This window comes from Myotis nattereri, assembly GCF_964212035.1.
Source record: "Myotis nattereri genome assembly, chromosome: X".
Taxonomy (NCBI): Eukaryota; Metazoa; Chordata; class Mammalia; order Chiroptera; family Vespertilionidae; genus Myotis; species Myotis nattereri.
Genome location: NC_138078.1, coordinates 81,333,885 through 81,342,901, shown reverse-complemented (window position 1 = coordinate 81,342,901; position 9,017 = coordinate 81,333,885). Strand labels below are relative to the sequence as shown.

At 53.3% G+C, this 9,017-nt stretch overlaps 1 pseudogene across 1 annotated transcript; it reads left to right on the top strand.

Annotated features, from left to right (window-relative positions):
* The first annotated feature begins 2,078 nt into the window (after positions 1 to 2,078).
* LOC308511735 (pleckstrin homology domain-containing family G member 5-like) lies at positions 2,079 to 8,804 on the top strand (annotated as a pseudogene). Its single transcript has 2 exons — positions 2,079 to 3,922; positions 8,711 to 8,804. The product of its transcript is annotated as a pleckstrin homology domain-containing family G member 5-like (transcript).
* The last annotated feature ends 213 nt before the right edge of the window (positions 8,805 to 9,017 follow it).

The window sequence follows — 9,017 nt, the reverse complement described above, 5'->3', positions numbered from 1 at the left end:
CTGGAGTTGATACAGTGTTTCGATTATAGAACCAAACAAACCAGATACCTGCTTTCAGTAGCAGAAGCCTCAGAGCTGGAACCAGAGCTAAAGCTGGCCCAGAATAAAAAAAAAAAGAAAGAAAACAAGGAACGGTTGGGGGCTTCAGTCACCTGACAGCCTGAAAACAGCCCTCAGCCCCTCACCCAGACTGGCCAGGCACCCCAGTGGGGACCCCCACCCTGATCCAGGACACCCTTCAGGACAAACCAGCCGGCCCCCACCCATGCACCAGGCCTCTATCCTATATAGTAAACGGGTAATATGCTTCCCAGCAACGGGATCAGCGGAGCCACGAGGCCTCCGGCACTGGGATCAGCGTGACAGGGGGCAGCGCCCAAACCCCCTGATCGCCCTGGGGCTCTGTGTGTGACAGGGGGCGGGGCCACAACATCCCTATCCGCCCTGCTCTGTTCATGACAGGGGAAGGCGCCCCAACCCCCTGATCAGCCCTGCTCTGTGCCTGATAGGGGGGAGCTCCCCAACCCCCTGATCCCCCTGCGGCTCTGTGTGTGACAGGGTGCGGCGCCCCAACCCCCTCCACGGGCCCTGCTCTGTGTGTGACGGGGTAGAGCCATAACCTCCCTATCGGCCCTGCCCTGAGTGTGAGAGTGGCGGCGCCCCAACCCCCTGATCCGCCCTGCTCTGTGCGTGACAGGGTATGGAGCCCCATCTCTCCTGATGGGCCCTGCTCTGTGCATGACAGGGGGCGGTGCCCCAACTCCCCAATTGGCCCTGCTCTGAGCCCGACCAGGGGCTCCACCTAGGGATTGGGCCTGCTCTCTGCCACCCAGGAGCAGGCCTAAGCCAGCAGGGTGTTATCTCCCGAGGGGTCCCAGATTGCGAGAGGGCACAGGCCAGACTGAGGGACGCCCCCTGCCCCCCGAGTGCACAAATTTTTGTGCACCGGGCCTCTAGTATATATATATATGTGTGTGAGTGTGTGTGTGTGTGTGTGTCTATATATATATATATATATATATATATATATATATATATAATCTAATAATAGACAAAGAGGGTAATTGACCGTACCTTCCTTATGCCTCCCATTGGCTAATCAGCATGGTATGCAAATTAACCACCAACAAAGATGGCGGTTAATTTGCATACGTAGGCTCCAAGTGGCTGAGCGAAGCCTAATGGCTCCCAGGATCTCGGTGGAGCAGTGAAGCCTGATGGAAGCCCTGTGTGTTTATGCACCCTGGGGGTGCAGAGGTCCCGCCCTAAGCAAATGCCAATGGCACAACTTTTGACTCCGAGAAGTGCCCTGGGGGCTGGAAGGCTGCTCCTCTGACCACAGCACTGGAGTCTCACTACTCCATCAGGAGAGGAGCAGAGAAAGGCCGGAGCCTCCCTCAAGGTGACCCGAAACCCCCACCCACACGAGGCAGGCCCCTGGGCCTGTGCGCGGAGGACTCACCTCCAAGCCCAGCTGGTGGCCCACCCGCAGCCATGGCACTCCTGGGTGCAGGCCCCAGCGGGACACGGGGTGGCTGCGGGGGCGCCTTGAGTCCTGGGCTCTTCGCCTGCCTTCTGTGGCTTCCTCCTGCTTCAGGGCCTCTCCCTCCGCTGCCTCCTCCTCCCCAGCACCCAGAGCAGGGGACACACCGAGGGTGCTCCCCGCTGGCCAAGGGGGTGAATGGAGCAGTGGGGACTCCCGGGTGAAGGGTCACCCTGGGGAGGAGTCCCAACACCACCAGGCCCGCTCCTATAGCACTGCCCAGGCCCTGAGTGCAGCATGGAGCCGCACAGGCCTGGAGGGCTCGGTGGGGAATGGTGCACATGCGTCTGGTGCAGCAGGATGTGCTGGGGAGCCACCCACCTTCCAGGGCCTCCTCCTGCTTCAGGGCCTTGACCTCCATGGCCTCCTATTTAGGGGCCTCCTCCTTAGGGGCCTCCTCCTCCCCAGCGCCCAGAGCAGCAGAACCACCGAGGGCGCTCCCCGCTGGCCAGGGGGTGAACGGAGTGGTGGGGACTCCCAGGGGAAGTGTCGCCCTGGGGAGGAGTCCCGACACCTCGACGCACCGCTCCTGTTCAGCAACATCCCTGAGATCCTGTCTGCACCGCAGGCTGTGGGGCAGAGTGATGGTGCTGATGGTGGAGAAGGCGCTGTGCATGAGGGTGCTGCTGCAGCCTGGGACCTCCTCAAAGGCTTCAAGATGTTCTGCTTCCTCTTTAAGCCCTACATCCGGTACTGCTTGGAGGAGGAGGGCTGCATGGAGTACACGCCCAGCGACAACCTCTTCCAGGCCTACGTGACGTGGGCCGAGAAGCACCAGCAGTGCCAGCGGCTGAAGCTGAGCGACATGCTCTCCAAGCCCCACCGGCGGCTCACCCAGTACCCGCTGCTGCTCAAGTAGGTGCTGAGGACTAGCCACGTGCCAAGGAGGCCGTCATCACCATGATCAGCTCCGTGGAGCGCTTCATCCACCACGCATGCATGTGGCAGCGACAGGAGTGGCAGCAGCTGGCGGCTGTGGTGAGCTGCATCGATGCCTACAAGGTGGTGGAGGGTAGCAACGACGAGGTGGACAAGCTCCTGAAGGGATTTCTGCACCTGGACCTGACCGCGCCCATCCCTGTGCCTCCCCAGAGGAGACGCGCCAGCTGCTGTTGGAGGGCAGCCTGAGGATGAAGGAGGGAAAGGACAGCAAGATGGATGTGTACTGCTTCCTCTTCACAGGCCTGCTCTTAGTGACCAAGGCAGTGAAGAAGGCTGAGGGGACCAGGGTCATCAGGCCACCGCTGCTGGTGGACAATACCGTGTGCCAGGAGCTGCGGGACCCTGGCTCCTTCCTCCTCATCTACCTGAACGAGTCCACAGCGCCGTGGGGGTCTTCACGTTCCAGGCCAGCGGGCAGGCTCTGTGCCGGGGCTGGGTGGACTCCATTTACAATGCCCAGAACCAGTTGCAGCAGCTGCGTGTGCAGGAGCACTCAGGCAGCCAGCAGCACCTGCAGAGCCTGGAGGAGGAGGAGGATGAGCAGGAGGACGAGATAGACAAGGAGGAAGAGGAGGGTGAGGAGAGTAGCACTTCCGCCGCCAGCTCCCCCACCATCCTGCACAAAAGCAGCAACAGCCTGGACTCCCAGCACTGCGCCTCGGTCGGCTCCACGGAGACCCTGGCCATGGTGGTGCTGGAGCCCGGGGAGACACTCTCCTCTCCCGAGTTCAAGGGCGGCCCCTTCAGCTCCCAATGGGAGGAGATGTCCCTCAGTACCACCGCCTCATCTGTCACACTGACCAGCGAGATGCTGGCCCTGGGCCCTGGGGTCGGCCGCTCCTGCTCCATGGACTCCGCCTACGGCACCCTCTCCCCCACCTCCTTGCAAGACTTTGTGACCCCAGCCCCTGTGGTGGAGCCAGCGCCCCGGCCCCTAGATTTACCACAGGCCCCTTCACCCCTGTCCAGCTGCAGCCCCGCCTGCCCCACCTGCTCAAGTCCAAATCTGAGGCCAGCCTCCTGCAGCTGCTGGCAGGGGCTGCCACCCAGGTGGCCCCCCAGCCCCCAGCCCCAGCCTGTCGAAACTCTGCTTGGCTGCCACAGCCACCGGCACTAGGACTTAGGGCTCCCCTCACAAGGCTGGGCCCCGCTGGAATATTGGGGGTGCACCAAGCCCTGGCAGTGCCTCCCAGCTATCAGAGATGGAGGGCAGGACCACCTGCCTGGCGGGGGAGCCCAAAGGGCCTGCCAGGAGGAGCAGAGAGCTGCCCTCAGGGACCTCCCCCAGGGTCCAGCCTGAGCCGCCCCCCTCCCCCCCCCCATCTCTGCCCAGCACAGGAAGCTGACGCTGGCCCAGCTCTACTGCATCAGGACCACCCTGCTGCTTAACTCCCAGGCCCTGAGCACAGCGTGGAGCCGCCATGCCTTGAGGGCGCGGTGTGTGTGTGTGGCGGGGGGGGGGGGGGGGGGGGGCGGGGCAGGCGCACCTGTGCTTGGTGCAGTGGGACTTGTTGGGGAGCCGCCGCCTTCCTGGGCAGACCTCAGGCCTGGTGCCCAAAGTGGAAGGGCCACAGTGCTGCCACCAGGCCCTGAAGGCTGCCCTGAAAGCCACACAAAGACAACCTGCTGCTGGAGGGCAGGCATGCGGTGCTCCGGGAAGATGCCAGAGGTAGGGAAGGAAGGTCATGGAAGGGAACAATTGCAAGCTGTGATCCCAAAGGTTCTAAAAGCAGAAGACCAGCTCCTTGCAGACCTGAACTCCGTGTGGGCCTCTTTCTCGGCCCTGTGGAAGCGGTGCAGACACAGGAGGAGGTGATGGATCCGGGCTGCGCCCAAGGAAGAATCGGAGGAAGCAATGTGTGGACAGGGCCAGGTGGAGCAGGCAGGCCCATACGGAGCCCGCTGGAGGAGAGCCAGACCCCAAGGCGACCACCAAGCCAGGCCCCAGGGAGAAGCGAGCAGATGCCACTCCCCTCGCTGGAGAAGACCATTGAGCAGAAAACTAAAGAAACCGATTTTACATCATTTCCCAGGTGGAGAACAGTTGGCATGTCAGCCCCTGACCAGTGCCCAGCCTCTCCTCTGTCTGTCTCTCTCACTCTTAGGTACCATGTTCTTTGTTCTCTCTTAACTGCAACTCATTTTTAAACTAGATGGCTTTTAAAAGAAGACTAAACAAAGTTTCCCTTAAGTTATTTAGACGGTGATGGGGCTGCTGGGGCTGCTGGGGGCCGGATTAGAGACACAACACACAGGGGAGCCCGGCACCCAGCAGCCCCAAGCCCCGCTGAGGTGGTGCTGGGGCTGCTGGGGGCTTGATCAGAGACACAAACCAGCAGGCCAGGCACCCAGCAGCCCCAAGCCACACTACCTTGGTGCGGGGCCTACTGGGGGCCGGATCAGAGACACAAACATGCAGGCCCGGCACCCAGCAGCCCCAAGCCCCGCCATCACTGTGCTGGGGATGCTGGGGGGATCAGAGACACAAACCCGCAGTCCTGGCACCCTGCAGCCCTGGCACAGAAGACCCAAACCCCACCATCATAGAGCTGGGGATGCTGGGGGCAGAATCAGAGACACAAACCTGCAGGCTCGACACCCAGCAGCCCAAGGCCCACCACCTCGGTGCTGGGGCTGCTGAGGCCCTGATCGAAGACACAGATCCACAGCACCAGCACCCAGCAGCCCCAAGCCCCGCCATCAAGGTGCTGGGGCTGCTGGGGGTATCAGAGACACAAACCTGCATGTCCGGCACCCAGCAGACCCAAGGCCTTTGTGGCAGCACTAAGGAGCAGCAAGCCGAGTGGTAGGAAGCAGCAAGCAGGTGGACGGTAAGAAAGGAGGGGTCCTGGACTGCGAGAGGGCACAGTTGGGCTAAGGGGTCCCCCACACATCCCCAGTGCACAAATTTCATGCACCGGGCCTCAAGTATATATATAAAATGCCAGCAACCGGAAAGTTGTAACAACCATAATGACTGGTCACTATGATGCCCACTGTGGCCAGCGAACCAGCCCGATCTGGGGTCGGGGCCAACATCCAACCTCCCGGGGCCCATCCCCCCGGCTGGCCCACCCCTGATTGGCCTCTCCCACCCTTATGAAGGGCAGGGTGGCCAGCCAACGCCCCGGTGGCCCTTTCCCCCAGCCCAGCCACCCTCGATCACCCACCCCACCTCAATTGGCCCATAGCCCCTTCCCCCGGTCAGCCCCACCCTTGATCACCCCCCTCCTACTCCAATAGGGGGTGGGCCAGCCAACATCCCACCATCTCCTCCTCCCAACAGGCCAGCAGGTCCCCACCCATGCATGAATTCTTGCACTGGGCCTCCAGTATCTATTTATATAGAAACCCTGGGTGTAAAACCCATCATGACCGAGGCTCGACCAACGGGAAGGAAGTCAGTCCTGCAGGGGTCACCTTGGCAACAGCTGTGCCCTCCCCAAGCAGTTTCCAGCAAGGGCGAGGTTTGAGGCAGGAACCCGCCCTCGGAGTGTGGAGGCATATCTTTATAAAGTTTTAATACATTATATTAGAGGTCGTGGTGATACCGTTTTACCCACAGTGTCCATAGAAATTGCTGCAAATTTACTTCTTGGTCGAAGAACCCTATATTCCCAATATAAATTACCAATTCCATTAAATGAAACTTCAATTTCTAGACTTGATATAAACAGTGAAGTTGCTAAACTATTAAAAAGGCCCAACTTCTCATTATTGATGAATGCACCATGGCATCCAGTCATGCTATTAATGCCATAGACAGATTACTAAGAGAAATTTGAATGTTGTATTTGGTATGAAAGTTCTCCTTCTTGGAGGGGATGTTTGACAATGTCTCAGTATTGTACTGCATGCTATGCGATCGGCCATAGTACAAAGAGTTTAAAGTACTGTAATGTTTGGGGATGTTTCAGAAAGTTATCTCTTACAACAAATATGAGATCAGAGGATTCTGCTTATAGTGAATAGTTAGTAAAACTTGGAGATGGAAAATTTGATAGGTGTTTTCATTTAGGAATGGATATTATAGAAATCCCCTGTAAAATGATTTGTAATCGATTTATTATTGAAGCTACATTTGGAAATAGTATATCTATACCAGGGGTGGGCAAACTTTTTGACTCGAGGGCCACGATGGGTTCTTAAACTGGACCAGAGGGCCGGAACAAAAGCATGGATGGAGTGTTTGTGTGAACTAAAATAAATTCAAAGTAAACATCATTACATAAAAGGGTATGGTCTTTTTTTTATTTCAATAGTTTTATTCATTTCAGACATTTTAACAAGAAGAATGTAAACATTAATTATTATAATTTGAAACTTCAAAAAATGGAAGAATCATAGCACAATAACATACCTTATATTGAAGATGGCAAAGGCAAAATAAAATTGCCTAACAAAGAAAGGTACAAAAGCCTTTCAAATTAAACTTAAATATAATAAAATAATTTAAGACTAAAACAAATAGAAAAGAACTAAATGTGTAAACAGTAAATTAAACATTTTCTTTAGTGCAACTTCCAAATTATGCCTGGGACGTAGATGTAGATGGCAATGTAGACTGGGTTAAAAGGTTTTTGGTCTTTAAAACATCAACTTCAGTGGGAACAGTGTTGTTGGTCTCCTTTTTTAGCTAATGCATCAAAGTCTGGAGTTAGTTTTGTTGTGGCTATTCTCAGGATAGATCTGAGGTGTTTGTCAGTTAAGCTGGATCTGTGAAAGACTTTGCTGATGTTCATGACACTAAATGTCTGCTCACAAACATAGGTTGACCCAAACAGGACCAGTATCTTCTGTGCCATCCTCCGTATGTTTGGAAAAGTGGCTTCATTAAGTGAAGCATAAAAGTCTCTTAGTTCAAGAGAGCTGAATTTCTCCTTTAGGACAAAGTCAGACTGAAGATCGATGAGTTCCAGTTGCACCTCTTCTGGTGCTGTTTCAGGGTTTTGTGACAAAGGACAGGCCACCAGTTGAAGTGACTGGTCAATTTTTTCAACATCAGAAAACCGATGACAGAATTCTGCATGCAGGTCATGCAGTGATTTGTGGATTTCTTCACGTTTTGGATGGTCTCCTTCTGTGTGGCCAGTGTGGCAAAATGAGTGAAGACTTTGTCTGAAATTTGTCTGGAAAAGAAAATCAGCTTTGATTTAAAGGCTTTCACATTAGTGTACATGTCATGTACATACTGATCTTTTCCCTGTAGCTTCACATTTAGCTCATTCAAATGTGAAAATATATCTACAGCAAATGCAAAGTCACACAGCCAATTCTTGTCACTCAGCTCAGTAAATTCGTCAGACTTCCCCTTTAATTTCAAAAATGCACCAATCTCTTCTTTGAGCTCCCACACTCGTTGGAAAACTTTGCCCAAACTCAACCAGCGGACACGAGAGTGGTAAAGTAAGTTGTGGTGATCCGCATCAGTTTCCTCCAGAAACTTAATAAACTGACGGTTCTGAAGTCCCTTTGCTTGAATGAAATTAACAAGCTTTACGACTGGATTAACAACATGATTAAGTTGTAGTATAGACTTGCACAATGATTCCTGGTGAATAATACAGTTAAGAAAAATAACATCTTGGTTAGGGTTCTCCTCTTTCACTTTATCCTGAATTCTTTTTAGCAGTCCAAAATTTTTTCCAGTTAAATTTGGACATCCATCTGTTGTGACATTAGCAAGTTTACTCCATGGTAGCTTCATTTTCTCAATGACAGTAGACACCCGATCATACAAGTCCTCTCCCCGTGTTTTTCCTTTCAGTGGCTCCATGGCTAAAAATTCCTCCGTAATTTCAAAATTGTCACTAATCCCTCGGATAAAAATTAAGAGCTGAGCAGTGTCCTTTACGTCATTACTTTCATCCAATGCTAGTGAATAAAACTTAAAGAACTCTGCCTTACTATTTAACTTGCTGGCCAAGTCTTCATCAATCAGTTCCACTCGACGAGTCACTGTCCTGCACGATAAGCTGAGTTTTTCAAACTTGCCTTTGCTCTCTGGACACAAGAGACCTGCTGTCTCTATCATACATTCTTTCAAAAACTCGCCTTCAGAGAGAGGTTTGCTAGCTTTTGCTAATTTGAATGATAGCATAAAACTTGCTTTGGTAGTTGTCTCTTGAATTGCAGTTTGTCTGTGAAAGACATTTTGCTGAGCCTGTAATTTAGCCATCAACCTCTGTGCAGTAACTTCCCGTTCTTGAGGTGACTGCTTGCTAGCATAGTTGCCATGCTTTCTGGCAAAGTGATGCCTGAGATTGTACTCTTTGAAGACTGCAAGTGTTTCCTGGCATATCAGACATACCGGCATTGATCAGACTTTGGTGAATAAATATTTTGATGTCCACTCCCTCTTAAACACTTGGCATTCACTGTCCACTTTCCTTTTCTTTGGTCCACTCATGTTTAATATTGGGCTAAAACCAACAGTACCATTCTCTTATTAAATTCTTTACTGAAATAAGACAGTAAAGTATAAAAACAAGTTATTAAATTTGCTCTACTATAACATTTTTGGTCTTCTAAA